This window comes from Pogona vitticeps, chromosome 2 (genome assembly GCF_051106095.1).
Source record: "Pogona vitticeps strain Pit_001003342236 chromosome 2, PviZW2.1, whole genome shotgun sequence".
Lineage (NCBI taxonomy): Eukaryota > Metazoa > Chordata > Lepidosauria > Squamata > Agamidae > Pogona > Pogona vitticeps.
In genome coordinates, this window is record NC_135784.1 from 71,587,703 (window position 1) to 71,603,543 (window position 15,841).

At 43.1% G+C, this 15,841-nt stretch overlaps 1 protein-coding gene across 33 annotated transcripts in view; it reads left to right on the plus strand.

The window, feature by feature from the left end:
• The window catches only part of IQSEC1 (IQ motif and Sec7 domain ArfGEF 1), a 465,124-nt gene that overhangs the window by 288,169 nt on the left and 161,114 nt on the right, over window positions 1-15,841 (plus strand). For 4 of the 33 annotated variants that reach the window (XM_078385373.1, XM_078385387.1, XM_078385388.1 and 1 more), the window contains exon 1: window positions 12,202-13,961. The exons of the other annotated variants lie outside the window; for them this stretch is intronic. The gene's annotated coding sequence lies outside the window, so the exon portion shown is untranslated. Of the gene's footprint in view, window positions 1-12,201; window positions 13,962-15,841 lie in introns of those variants that run through there. 33 annotated transcript variants of the gene reach the window in all.

A 15,841-nucleotide genomic window follows, 5' to 3' on the forward strand; every position in this document is an offset into this window, starting at 1 on the left:
GGCAACTACTAAGGAAATTGCTTGTGACAGGGAAGGCGGAATCTAAAGCATGAAAGCCCTTTATGGAGTTAACAGTAAGTAAAACTGTGGTGAGGAAGAATTGGTCCTGAGGGATGTTTAATAATGAAGGTTGTTACGTTGGATGCTTTCAGATGAAGGGGTATTTTAATAAAAAGTACTTAAGGTAACCTATGTCAGGAACATTTTTAGATCACTATAACTAAGAATCATAAACCTTGTATGCAAAAGGGAAACAGGATTGAAAACTGGATGCAGTTGTACTGATATTGTCAGATGTTATATAAAAAAAGGACATATAGCCAAAGTACTCTAACTTAACCTCAAATAGTCCACAGGGAGAGCAGGAGTCGATCAGATCTCTCTCATAGGTTGTCTATTGGTTCTAGCTCTGTACTACGTGTGGAACAGGACCGCTCTTTTCTAGGAGCACTAGTGGGAGATTCTGAAAAGGACAACCTATTTCCCTGAGTTTAAGCCTTAGTTCTCTCTTAACTGTGTTTAGTGTTATCTAAATTCTGTCTTAACATTTAGAGCTGTTGCATTTTATTTAGACAAATCTAATAAAATTTATACATTTAGCCATGTAAAATAGTTGTCTTCTTGGTGTTTTTATCTATGTTCCAAGGTATTTCATATGTGGCTTTTGTATTTTCCAACAGACGGTTTCCTCTCTAGATTAAGGCACATGCCGAGCAACTAACTACATAAAAGTTTGATCACCTACAGCATAGTTGTGCAATCCTTATAAATTTGGAAACTACAATTTGTAACCTTGAGAACCAAAACTGGCAAAATAAGTACTTTTTATGAGTATAGTTTAGACTATACTCATACTTTAGGGCAGCCTAAATGGGTTCACCAGAGGGAATTCAACAGCATTCCCTCTTTGTTTCCCTGTGTATTTAATTAGTTATATTTGGAGACACATTGGTGAACTCATTGGCTGAATATCAGGAAAAACCTACTAACTATTGGAGCAATATGGCAATGGAATCAATTATCAAGAGGTAGTGAGTGTTCCAGCAGTGAAGGCATTTAAGAGAAATTTATACAACTACCTGGCAGATATTCTTTGATTTGTATTTCTGCATTGAGCAGGGGATTGGACTCAATGGCCTTAAAGGCCCCTTCCAACTTCATTATTCTACGATTCTGTGATACAGAATTCTATGAACTAGATATTCCTGTGGTCCGATTCAACAAGCCAGTTCTCATAATCCATTAAAATAGAATATTCTGTGCCATTGAAGATGACTTTTTTTTGTATAGGATTTTCTAAAATAATTATTATATGCAATCACTTAGTATATGTCGTGTCCGACCCTTCATGACCCCATGGACCAGAGCACACCAGGCCCTCCTATCTTCCACTGTCTCCCGCAGTTGTGTCAAATTCATGTTGGTTGCTTCAATGACACTGTCCAACCATCTCATCCTCTGTTGTCCCCTTCTCCTCTTGCCTTCACACTTTCCCAACATCAAGGTCTTTTCCAGGGAGTCCTCTCTTCTCATGAGATGGCCAGAGTACTGGAGCCTCAGCTTCAGGATCTGTCCTTCCAGGGATCACTCAGGGTTGATTTCCTTTAGAATGGATAGGTTTGTTCTCCTTTCGGGCTCTTTGGCCGTGTTCTGAAGGTTGTTGTTCCTGATGTTTCGCCAGTCTCTTTGGCCGGCATCTTCAGAGGACTGCTAAAGTACATAGTGAGTTATTTCACCAATGTTTTTGGATAGGGATTGAGGGCTTTGGGATCATATAGCACAGGCTAGGTGGCATACACAGATATTCTGACATCTTTTTCTGAATTCAGCTTTCTTACAGATGAATATTCTATAGCAAAGAGATCTTTATTCTTGTCAGATATGAGCAAGGACTCATAGCCATGCACATAAACTCCGTCATTGTGGAACACCCAGCACTGTCTTACATACAGTTTTGGACAATCCTCAAACGTCTGGAAATGGATTTCAGAGGTTATGGGGTGGGAATGAGCAAAAATGGCCTTTGCCTTTTCGGCCAATTTAAATTTACTGTTGGATGAGTAATCCTATAGTAGAGAAAAATCCCTTCCTTCCCTGGGAAACTAAATCTGGATACAGCACAATGTAATCATACGTTTGTGGGCTTTACTGAAAAACAATGTTGTGGTAACTCCCTCTGTCTAGCAGCTAATGTTGTGATTTCCAAACATTTGAGACAGAAGTGGAGGAATTGAATAGTAAGACAGCCGTCTGAGTGCTTGTGTTTATGAATATGTTCTTCATATGACGTGCCTGAGGTAGAAGCCAGAGAGGTCAGACAAAGTTGATCTCCCAGTATTGTCCTTGCCCAAATGTGTGTAGCATTTGCTCTCTCTCCCCCCTTCTCTCTCTCTGTGCGTGTACATACTGTACATATACACATTTGAGAGCAAACTATATTACTGTCTTGAGAGCAAGGAATATTTTAAATGAAGTGCACCACCTGTTTATTTAAGAGAAGAAGGAAATATGCATTGGGTATTAAAACATGAGTCTTACTGACAGTGAGAAATCAGAATATCAGAAATCAGAGAAATCAGAAATCAGAATATCATCTTTCACAAAGGATGAAATCCTGTCGCTTAGCATAGTAAGTTACACTAAAGTAAGCCCATTGAATGAGCGGGGATTTGATGAGTCAAACCCTCCATGGATTCAAATGGGCTTACTCTACTGGCAACTTACTACACTAAGCAATAGGATTTCAGCAAATGTTATAGTTTTCATTTACAGTTATTATGTTTCCATGTTCAGGGACCGTAGGTGAGATTTAAACCAGCTCCCAGCCCTGTCCTGGTAATGTATTAATGAATTCCTTCATAGGACATATTGTCGTATGAAAAATATCCTTAATAGTTCTATAAGATGCCAAGATGGCGTCGGTAGCGGGTGGCTAGCGCTTTCCTCCGCTGCACCAGCTCGCCTCTTGTTCTTTTCTTTTTCTTTCTTTTTCCTTCTTCTCTCTTCCCCTCTTTTCTGGCCCCTCTCCTTACCTCCCTGGTTACTGGCTGCCGGACTGAGTGTGGGATCATGGGGCTGGAGCCAGAGCTCAAACGCAGGGCTGGGGCTCGATCGGAGCCTCCCGGCTTCAGCGGAGCTTGGACGCTTGGGAGCCTCGCTGACCGCAGGAGGTGGTGGAAACGGGCTTACTGACTGCTAGGGAATTGTGCTCGCCGACCAGCCTGACATGGGAGGCCTTTCCCGGAGGAGAAAGATCCGTTCCTGGTGACTCGACGCCCGCTCCCCCCCCTTGTCGATCTTCACTCCGACTGCACGGTCGAGGCTGGAGCTTGGAGCCTGGATTGCTGGATCCTGTGTGCCTAATGGTGGTGGCTGTACTGCCTAGGAGCTCCGTGGGTCTCGGGTTGCTGTGGTGGAGAGGTGGACTACCCCGGTTGCCTGCGGCAAGATGGCAGGAGGAAAATCTTGAGCGACCTAGGAGAGAGATGACTCGCTGGGCGGTCGCCATGTTGGGCTCCCTGCCGGCAGCTTCCCCTCCACACTGCCCTTCCTGGATTAATTATAAAAACATCTTACCACCCTTTCAAGGAAGAGAAAAGGGAAATCCAGGGACTGACCATCTTTTTGCCTGGATTTTGCTGCTCTTGACGCTGCCTATGCTTGCTACCTTGATGCACCTCGCGAGTAACATCCTCACTCTGGCATCTTCCCTTGTTTTAACATCAACTCAAACAACTTTTGAACTAATATTAATAACATTAAGAATACCAAGACCAGTAAAGTTTAAAAGGACGAGGTCGCGAAGCGGAGGAGGATGGACCTGGGCTAGATGGGGGGGGGGTAATGCTTTGGGTATCTTTAATTTAATTTAATTTAATTTTGCACTGCATTTTTATAATTTTGTATTGTAACATATTGGTTTGTATTTTGTATTTTGTTAAACTATTATATTATTTAGTGTTTGCTCTTCTTATTTATTTTCTTCTTCTTTCTTTTGTCTGGCATGGAGTGGGAGGCCTGCCCGCCCAGCGAGGGGGCTTTTAACATTCCGGTGGTTATGGGTAGAGGGCAATATGGCGGTGGTCCAGTCTCTGCTCATGTTAGTAGAACAGTGAACAGATGCTTGAAGGCTGTTCACTGTTCTGAGACTGTGACCAACCCTCAGTATCGAGGTAGCCAGTCCAGCCAGCCTTCCACTCTAACCCTGGTGCTGTTGAATGGCAGGTCTGTATCCAATAAGCCCCAGGTTATTCAAGATCTTATCTTGGAGGAGGATGCAGAACTGTCATGCATAACCGAGACATGGATTAATGGGGAGGGTGGCCCGCCCCTGTCTCTCATCTGCCTGTCCGGTTATGCCGTCCAGCACCAGGGTAGACTGGAGGGGCGTGGGGGGGGAGTAGCCATTGTCTATAAATTCAGCTTGGAGGTTACCAGGCGCTCCTCGGTGGTAAAGCCGGGTCTAGAGGCACTCCACGTGTCAATTGGGGGCAGGGATGGAATTGGGATTTTGCTGGGCTACTGCGCCCCCTGCAACCCAGCCACTTCCCTTCCGGAGCTGGCCGACTTTGTCTCCGCAGCACTGTTGGGATCCCCAAGGCTTCTGGTCTTGGGTGATTTCAACGTGCATGCACAGGCAGAGGTTACTGGGCCAGCTCTTGAGTTCTTGGAATCCATGGCTTCCTTGAACATGTTCCAACATGTCATCAGCCCCACCCACGTGGGTGGCCATACACTGGACCTGTTTTTTTCCACCAATTGGAGCGAGTGTGGTCTGGTGGTGACTGACCTTGTGTCAGTCCCCTTATCATGGTCAGATCACCACCTAATAAAATGTAACCTTACAGTGACTCTCCCCCCTCGCAGGGAGCAGGGACCTATTTTTATGGTCTGCCCTCGAAGGCTACTGGATCCAGATGGATTCCAGGATGCCATGAGAGGTGTTACGGTTGACCTGGCTGGCGCTCCTGGTTAACAGCTGGTCCACTGATGCCACCAGGGCCATAGACACGATCGCGCCCAAATGCCCTCTGGCGCAGAACTCGCCCGGCGCCCTGGTTCAACCAGGAACTTCAAGCGAGGAAGCGAATAAGGAGAAGGCTAGAGCGTAGATGGAGGAAGAACCCGACGGATAATAATTGGATAGCTGCTAAGGTAGCAACTAACCTTTACCTGAATAAGGTGAAGGCTGCATGTAGATCATTCTTCGCTAACCGGATAAGTGAAGCGTCCAACCAGCAGGCGGAGCTCTTCCGTATAGTGCGCGACCTATCTGGAATTGGTCCGGGAGATGGGCCTCCCCCTAGTCTCTCACCGGATCAATTTGCAGCATTTTTTAAATCTAAAGTGGAGGCCATCCACCGGGAGCTCTCTCCTTTTTTGAACGCAGCGAGTCGAGCTGAGATGTCCAGCGCTCCGTCTTGTCTGGTTATTTTCAACTCTTTTCAGCCGGTAATGCCTGATTCTGTGGCCAGGGTGCTTGATCGCTGTCGTGCCACCACCTCCCCCCTGGACCTTTGCCCGGCCTGGCTAATCAAAGCAGCCAGGCCGAAAACAACAGAATGGGCCGCAGCAATAATAAATGGGTCTTTCCGTGTGTCTCAAGGAGACACTCATTAGGCCCATTAGAAAGAAACCTAGTTTGGCGGCGGACGAAATTGGCAATTATAGGCCCGTCGTCAATGTTTCTTTCATGAGCAAAGTGGTTGAGAGGGTGGTGGCAGATCAGCTTCAGGCACACTTGGATGAAACAGATGCCCTGGATCCATTCCAGTCGGGCTTCAGGCCACGACACCGTACAGAGACGGCATTGGTCACCCTGTATGATGACTTGTTGAGGGAGGCTGACAGGGGCAAAACATCTCTGTTGGTCCTCCTCGACATCTTGGCGGCCTTTGATACCGTCGACCACGGTATCCTCCTGGGGAGACTCTCCGGGTTGGGAATTGGTGGCTTGGCATTAGCCTGGCTCTGTTCCTTCTTGGAGGACCGCCCCCAGAGAGTTCAGTTTGGGGAGAGTGTCTCGGCCCTGTTGAGCTCCAATTGTGGGGTTCCACAGGGGTCGATCATCTCCCCAATGCTGTTTAACTTCTATATGAGGCCACTAGCGGGCGTCATCAGGCGGTGTGGAGTGTCGTGTCACCAGTATGCTGATAACACCCAGCTCTACATCTCCTTTTTATCAACTGCAGGTGATGCCATCCTGTCCCTCCAGCGCTGCCTGAGGACCATACTGGAATGGATGCAGGAGAATGGGCTGAGGCTGAACCCGGACAAGACGGAAGTTCTTAGGGTAGGGCCCCCTGTGGCTGGTGGCTTGGGTGGCTCTCTCTCATTTGGGGGAGTGGCCCTGGCTCCGGCGAATGGGGTCCACAGGTTGGGCATACACTTGGACCCGACGCTCACCATGGAAACGCAGGTGGCATCGGTTGTCCGTTCCACCTTTTTCCATCTTTGGCGGATTGCCCGGCTGTGGCCCTACCTTGACACGGGGGCGCTCACCACCTTAGTACACGCGCTCGTACTCTCAAGATTAGACCACTGCAACGCGCTCTATGTGGGGCTACCTTTGCGGTTGATGCGGAAACTCCAGATGGTGCAGTATGCACCGGCCAGGCTCCTTACTGGAGTGAGAAAATAGCAGCACATTTCTCCTACCCTGGCCAGACTGCATTGGCTGCCTATTCGTTTCCGCATCGATTTCGAAGTTTTAATGCTCACTTATAAGGCCCTAAATGGTTTGGGACCTCGATACTTGGCGGAACGCCTTCTCCCATCAAGATCTACCCGGATCACCTGCGCGAGCCGGGAGGTGAGGCTGAGGAGCAGACTCCTGGGTTGCAGGAGGGAAAAGACTCGAAACCGGGCCTTCTCGGCGGTCGCTCCTCACCTTTAGAACAATCTCCCTCCTGAGATTCGCGCGGCCCCTACACTGGGTACATTTAAAACCCAATTAAAAACATGGCTTTACATCCAGGCCTTCCCTCCTGCCAGCATTTAATTTCCTTTTTCTTGGCTATCTATTCTTTATCATTTTTTGGAATGTTTTGTTGCTATGATGTCAATGATTTATATTGTTTTAATTGTATATTTTGTTGTTAGCCGCCCAGAGTGGTAGAATCTACTAGATGGGTGGGATATAAATAAACAAACAAACAAACAAACAAATAAATAAATAAATAAATAAATATGGTATTCTGTAATGTGCCCAATGCTGCATGGCCATTCCTTGATTTATAGTTTGAAAAGTTGCTCATGTTTTCCTCTTGATGACACGCCTTTAAAACTCTATCAGTAAGTTTTTCTTCAACACACCCAGTTTCTTGCAGACTTCTTTTTTCCTATTGCTCCTCTAAATGCTTTCCAGTTTTATAAACATCCTATTTGAATTCTTGAAACCAAAATAGAATTCAAAAATAAATGATATAAAGGGAAAATGTCCATGGTTTGCTGTTCTCTTATTTATCTTCTGAGTAGTTGTCCAGGCTTTTAAAATAATATTAGTGAGTCAGTGTTGTCTTAAAAATGGCCTACTGTTAATGGTAGGTGTCATTGGAACAGGCAATTTCCAGGTCTTTACATTGAGAACATAATAGTGTAACCTAGGGAGATGGCCGGCATTTGTAGTCTTTGAGGCCTCTAGTGGTGACAATTAATGTGAATTCTAACTTTTGTTTTGTATAGTCTGCTTTATATCAAAAGCATCATTGTTCATATTGTTATTTACCAACATGTTAAACTATGTTAAATGTTTAATATGTTAAACATTTTGGATGAGAGCAGGGAATTTTGTCAAATGTTAAATGTTTAACATGTTAAACATTTTTTAGATTGCTCGTTCATATGATTGCCATAAGCAACTTCATGGCACATAACACAAGTTGTTGTAATTCTGTGCAAGTTAACCCCTAACTAAATCCCACTGTGTTATATGCGGCTAGCTCTCTACTAAGTGTACACAGGATAATCTAGGTCAGCGCGTGTGTCACAGCTGGCACACAGAGCCCTCTCTGTGGGCACGTGAGCCACAAGTCACCGGATTGCTACTCCCCTCCCCCACAGCCAAACCTGAGAAGGTGGCTGCAGCCACGGTATTGGCCTCCCAACAGGCGGTGGGCCAGGATCCGGAGCAGTTGGCACTGGCGGCGGATCTGGAGTGGGGTCTCAAGGCACCTCCATGCCTGGGATTCCCCCTTCTGCCGCCACTTCAGCTTCCGCCGCTTCTGCTGCTGCCACCCACTGGGTTTGTTTGTTACTCTGGGCCCAAAAAGGTTCACTGTCACTGATCTAGGTAGATGCTAAAGTTAACTCACATACACAAGAAGCAATTGGGCTCAAGTAGCATAGTACTTAAGATTTTTCTGGAAGGTTTTCTTTTCCCCGCACAAATTACAGTAGATTTTAAAAAACTAGGATAAAATTTGGCTAAATTTCTCTACCTTCCACCACTCAGTGGGGAATAGGTAGAGGTATTCCACTGACATTCAATGCATGAGGTGGCTCAGAGGTTTTCAGTGCCTTTCTGTAACATCCATATTTTTCACACCATAAGACACATTTTTTCACAAAAAGTGGGGGGGGGATTGTGCGTGTCTTATGGAGCGAGTACTGTAAAAAGGGTGCAATTTAAATTCTAACTGTAGATGGTGAAAGAGGCTGCTTCTTGGTAGCTCGTTCACCCCAACAGTTAGGAAAAAGCTATGGGAGGAAGGCCAGGTAAGCTCCCAGAGGTCTCCTGCTATTTCTTCGCCAGCCCACACAGAGCTTGCTTTATTTGTGGCCCTGTCAGGAAGCTCAGGGTAGCGCAGACTGTCCCGCAACAGGAGTGTTTCACCAAATTCCCCTCTAGATAAGGAAGGTAGTTGGTGGTACCAATGAATGTCACTTTCTTCCCTCCGTCTTGGGATTGGGGTACCGCTACCTTGTTCTATTCCACCTTAGATCTTATATTTCCCCTGTCAGTAATATTAGGTAGGTCAGGCAGTAGACCTCCACCAGTTCTCAGGTTTGGGAAATCCTGGGCTAATTCTGTTATTCCATACCTTTTCACCTCTGTTTCTTCTTTCTGTGTATGCTTGTCTCCTCTCTCTATCTCCTGCTCTCCTCCTGTTCTGCCTCCCTCACTCTCTTCTCCCTCTTTTATAACCTCATCCCACCTTATAAGTTCTAGCTCCTCCCCTCTCCTTGCTCATCTGGTCTCTGCCAGAAATATCTCCACAGCTCTGTTTCTACCAGTCTCTTCTTCCTCTAGCTTGATTAACTCTTCTACCACGCAGCCACCAGTCATCTCCCATCTGATCTCAGTAGAGGATGGTATACTAAACATCTCTCCTTCACAGGCTTCCAGACAGCATTACTTTCTACATTGTCCATGTGACAAAAAATACTGCAGGGCTGAAAGATTGAGTGAAAAGACCATGCATAGTTGAGGCTTCTTAGATTATATGAACTGCTTTCAGATGGCATTCCTTCTTGTAGTCCAACATCATGTGGTCACTAGAGAAGACTGCACTTTGAAAAAAATACACAGAGCCCTGCACCATTTGCAGATCGTGGGTTAATTTAATTATTTTTAATGTAGAAGACATGAGATGAACTGTCTGAGGAGCCATTGTGTTTAAAAAAACTCTCATGCAATTCTGAGCCATTTAACTGTTCACAGAATCGCTAATTATGTGGGTAATTTCTAGGTGTACTTTTTTTGTGGAGAAGGATATGTGGAGGACCTTGTTTAAAGTCATATGTCCATCCTCAATATCTAAAGTGATAAAATAAAAAAAATACTTCTCACTAGCTGTTTTAAATGCTCCCAAGCTCTGTTGCCTGAGAGTCATTTTAATACAAAATTACATCTCAGATTTTAATCTCAGACTCTGCCATGGAAAATGAGGAAGTAGCTGAACACAGCCTGGCCCTAAGACACTAACAGTGCTGAGTGGACCTTTCTAGAAACTGTAGCCAAAAGAATAACTTCTCTAAGCTATGGATCTTTTGACTGTTTTTAACATTTGTCTTTGTTGTGCTTTGTGAGACCATATCAGAACAGTTTAGATATAATAAATGGCATCTCTGTGTGTAAAATCTAAATACAGAATCTTAGAACTGCAGAGCTGGAAGGAACCCTATGGATCATCCAGTTCAGCCCCTGTCAAAAAGGCACTGTGGGGAATTGAATTCCCAACTCTGTTGGGGAGAGCCTCCACTCTGCATTAGGAAGATTAAATGTATCTTCAGTTATCTGTTTGTTTGGAGGCAAATCTAATGGTTGTTTGACGCTTAGAACAAAACAAGTGGACAGGATCAAAGGCAGATATAGAATCACAAAAACATAGAATTGTAGAGCTGAAAGGGCCCCCAAGAGCCATCACATACAGTTGCCTGTTGAAGCAAGACATCCACAGCTAAAGCATTTTTCACAAATTAGAATCTAACCTCTCCAGTGAAGGAGAGTCCACCACCCTTTGAGGCAGTCCATTCCACAATGGAAGGTCAAAACGTTCCATCTGATGTTTAGGGAAAATCTTGTACTTACTTGCCCTATTCTCTGGTGGTACAGAAAACAAGTTTACTCCATCTTCCACAAGACAGACACCCCTTCACGTATCTGAAAATGGCTGTTATATTGCCTACTCCTCATCCCCTCCCTGCTCTCATCCACGTTTTTTATAAAGATGTGAAACAACGTGCCAGAATCCCACTCAATTTGGCACTTGTCTCCGTGACAAGAAGGAACCATTGGTGGACACTCTTTGGATATGCCTAATCTGAAACATGAAGGGTCACTTTAGGAAGCAGGTGACTTAGGCAAGAGCAATACAAAAGCAAAGTCATGCATAGTCCATGTTCAAACATACATAGATTTTACCTGAGCAGAAGTCAAGTAAAGAGCTGGCAAATGCTAGAGAGAGTAGTAGTTGCTTCCAGCAACCGTCTTGCCCAGAACTGAAGATCAAATCATACATTACAGGAAATGTGTGCTATTATGATGCTTGTCCTTCACAGTTTCTGTGAAGTATCAGATTTACTAACAAAACCAATGTTTATTTTAGATGATCAAGCATAAAATCAAAGAGAATTTGCAATAAGAGGAGTGTGGCAAAGTCTATGCTAGAACAATTACAGTGGTACCTCAGTTTAAGAATTTAAGGCATTCGCCAGGACGTTTTGTATTACGGAAAAAGTCACAAACTGAAACACGGTTTCCCATAGGAATGCATGCACGGGGCAGCGATATAAACCTCCGAGGCACAATGCATTCTGGGGAAACGTCCTTCATATTGCAAAAAAAAAAGTAAACAGAGACATTATTTTTAATGGATTTTCATTCATAAACCAAAAATTACGTTAACCAAGGCATTCATAAACTGAGGTACCATTGTAGATGAGTTTTATCACTTCAGGGAGTTGTATTTCTGAACTACAACATGCTAACTACCCTTTTTCCTGAAAATAAGACATAACCTGAAAATAAGCCCTAGTATGATTTTTCAGGATGCTTGTAATATAAGCCCTACCCCCAAAATAAGCACTAGTTAAGTGAAAGCCCTCCCTCCACCATTGTGCAGCAACCAGAACAAGATGATGTGACTGTATTTGAATAAACGTAGATTGTACATGAAAAAAATAAAGCATCCCCTGAAAATAAGCCTTAATGCAGGCTTGTCCAACCTGCGGCCCGAGGGCCGCATGCGGCCCAGGTCAGCTCGTAATGCGGCCCAGTGCATTTTTTTATTTTAAAAGAAATTCCAAAGTTTCAAGTTACACTGCCGCTGCTTGCGGATGGAATGTGGCCAGGGCATGTCACAACAGTAGAGGGGGAGAGAGGGGAGGAAGGAGTGGGAGGGGAGGGGACAGGGGGGCTGCGTGACTGCATTGTGCCGTCCCCGTCAATAGGTGGACCCCCTCCCGGTCCCATAAAGCCACCGGAGTCGAAGCTGGCAGCCTCTGCTGTCCGAAATCGCAGCTGCCAGTAAGCGTGCTTGGAGTGGGGCTGCGGAGGACGGCTAGGGCTGCCCCCCATGAGGCCCAAACCAAATTTTCATCTTCTAATGTGCCCCAGGGAAGGTAAAAGGTTGGACACCCCTGCCTTAATGTGTTTTTTGCAACAAAAAGTTAATATAAGACCCTGTCTTATTTTTGGGGAAACAGGATATATCATTTAGTTTGGCCTGAGAGAGAAAGCTGAGCTCCCAGCAGTGGGCACTTTGTAAAATTGCTCCACAGAAGGAAAGCCCTTATTTGCAACCAGTCCTTTGCAAGCAGGTGCTCCTCCAGTAGACCTCCAACAATTCAAAGCTAAATAGATACTATTTATTTCTCGGTTATTGGTGGCATTTCTGTTCCATGTTTTTTCAGTAAGCTCCAGGTGACATACAATATATGTCAGTATACAGTGCACATGAACGTTTTTCCTCACTGTGTTAGCTTTCTTGAAAGATCTTCCACTGAGTTTCATGGCATCTAGATCCTCGATTTTCTATGCCCCAGTCCAGCATTCTGACCACTGACTGATAAACCTACATCCATTTATAATATATTTATGATATGTTATACAGTATACCTTAAATGTTCAGTGGAACATCTCAGTGGAAATGGGTAGGTGAGGATGCCTAAAGTTACAGTGAATACCTGAATTCACACCAGAAATGGGAAGTGAGAGTGGTAGCTTCCCAAAACATACCAGCATCTGCTTTTCCTTTTATTCCTTGTGTGTCTGGGAGCGGACCATATTAGAAATATAAATAAGCAGAATAAAATGGTTGCACAGTAAGGGTTCGGTTTATTGTAATCTTAGCTACTCTTGACGTAGGCATGAAAGCCTACATAGCTTTCATAGAGTGAGCATATTATGTTTTACATTTTATTGTGTAAGAACATTGATGCATGGCACAAATAGGGCGAAGAACATTCATGTGTATGTCTGTAGGGGTGGGAAACTCAGTAGAAAATGGTGAACTGTTGATTCTTTTTGAGCTGTTATTGAGACAGATTATTAATAATAATTAATAATACTGAATTTCCTCTCTCAGTGTTTCATGACCACATTGGAAAATAAGCTTATGTTTGTGTTATAGCCATTCTTTGCCGGGCCTTTGCCTGTTGTGAATTTCTGTACAGAGCTTCCAAATTTTAGTTTTTTTTAAATTGTATGGTTGGCAGGGCAGGAGTGTATATGGAGAAACTGAGTAGTATCACCTCAAATGTTTTAAAAGTGGTAGCCATGTTATTCTGTGCTAGGATATCAGGCAAAAATAAAAGGGAAATAAAAAAGGCAAAAATGTTCTGGCACCTTAAAAACTTACAGCAATTAGTCTTAAAATGCCACAGTGTTTTTGTCTTCTTTATTTTTTTATTTTTCTTTTGTTTATACCTAAAATGTTCTACAGGGAGATTTACCTTTCAGTTACAGTATATAGTTTAGGTTTGTACAGTTGAAGGCTGTATTAAAATATTGTGTAAGAAGAATCAATATGTGTTAGTCTATAAAAAGCCATTTTTTTCTAATTTACTATTAGGGTAAACATGCATGCATGCATTCATGCACATGCACACATGCATGCTTGCACATACTTTCGTTTCTTCTCTCAAAAGCTGAAAAAAGGCCACTGACCTTCCAATGCAATTCTTTTAATTGTCAGAAGCAGAGTGGAGATTAGGCATTACTTGGGTTACAGTGGCTTTGAAAGCTGTCGAGCAGAGGCATAAGAGGTCCAGCACATCATGACAGCATTAGGTAAATTTGCTGATCAGTACAGAACATCTATCAGCAAAGAGCCGTGCACACTGCTCTATGATGAGGCACTGACCGAGCTTCGTCCTGCTATAGGACCTAGTAGCCTTTTTTTTCTCCCTCCTTCTGGACTGTTGTTCTTTCATTTCCACTGCAAAGGGAAACTGTGACAGAGCTCCACCTGGATGTTTGATTTTATTTTTTCATGGCCTGTGGAACAATGAAGTCAGAGGTAGGTGAATGATGCAGTGCAGGAAGTTACTGCAGCACTAGCATTTGCTAGAGATATGGTTTAATGAACCAGTAGAAGAAAATGTTGTTAAATTCTGTTTGATCTGCATGTGTTGGACTGTAGCAGAGTAATAGCTGCTTGCTGTATTTTTCATTTTATGCCCTTCAGTTGTGCTTAAGAGAGGAAACAGGTTTTGTGCCTCCCCACCACCCCTGAAAAGAAAGCAGAGGACTATTTTCTGCAAAGTACTGTAGTTCTTGGCCAAACAGATTAATAGGATTTCAGCTTGTTCATAAGCTGTTGTATAGAAATAAACATTCCTATCATTAGAGCTCATGCACTGTTTATATAAATTCTAATTGATTCTACACTTGTGTTCAGTCTTCTTATTTGCATTCGGTCAATTAAGTATATATATAGGCTCTTCCTGAGTCACTTCTGGTGAGTTTTCTATTATGGATTGAATTAAAAGATATCTGTTCTATTTGTCCTTAAAATTATTATTGTAAAAAAAAACAACCCTGCTTTCTATGTCAGCAGAAGTACACAGTCTTGATATGAGGAAATGTGATCAGTAATAATTAAAGAGAAGGCAATTTTATTTTCCAAAACCTCTTGAGATCTGCCCACTTTACCAGGAACCGTTCGTTTTGTAGTCCCTGGTCCTGCTTCTTTTGTGCATGGCATGTTTATACTCGAGCCCTGTAGGTAAGAGAAGAAATTTTTAAAATGCGCACCTTCTAACATAGTTTTCGAAATGCATCATACTTACTGGATGAAAGGTTAAGTTGCTTTTTATAGTGGTATGATGGGTTAGAGGCCATGCATGTGTCTGAGATGTAATTATCATTTGTTAAGAGTTTTAAATGTGTTACTGCTGGAACTTGTGTTTGTCAGACAAAATGTCTTGATAGGATCAAGTCATTGGGAGTGAGTTAATATATAATTATAGATATAATTCCTATCTCATTAAGTGTTCCTTTTGTTTTTGTGTAATTGTAGACATTTATACTTAAAGTACTATTTTTACCCACCAACTTCTGTTTATTACTGTAGTGCAACAAAAGCAGAATTAAGATAGCTGCTTGTCAGATTAACAGAAGGATCATTAAAATAACATGTAACAATGTCAAGAAAGTGGAATACCAGGTCAGAATCCTGCACATCTATTTTAATTTTTTAAGATTGCAGAGCTATGCACACTTACTAGGGAGTAGTGCCATTTAATATGAAGAAATTTATTGCTGAGTAAATATGCATCAGATTGCATTGTAATTATAAAATATCAGCAAATGAAAGGGAGGGTCTGTTTAAATAAATCTATCAGTGGTTCTGTCACAGCATTCATTAAAATTCATGACCAAGTGGAAGTTTTATGAGAAATTATGTTAACAGGATTAAATAAGAGCAGTACCACACATAGGCTTTATAATATATAAGTGTTGGAAATATTTCTTAAAGGTACTATGGGCTGCATGGGTTAACTGAAATGTGTAAATACAGGTTTTAGACACCTGGAAGTTTAAATTTTTTTCTATATGCAGTTTCCGTTTAGAATTCTCCCCTCATTTCAGTTCATATGCTTCACAACTGATGAGTATAGTACAGTACTGCTGCCTTTACTGAACTCTTGGGTATGGTGTTTGTATGCATGTATATACGTATAGTAAATAAAGGAATTTCTCAAAATTTTAGGTATAGATCTGTACCATGTGTTTTGTGTGGAGTGTGTGTGTGTGTGTGTGTGTATTATGATAGCAGAGAGCGAGAGACTGTGAGATCTTCTGAATGAAGAAAACAGGTGCATTGCAATTCCTGTCTTTTATCCTTTAATTGTCTATGCTGTAGAACGGCCAAAAAGCCATTATTTGTGGCATTTC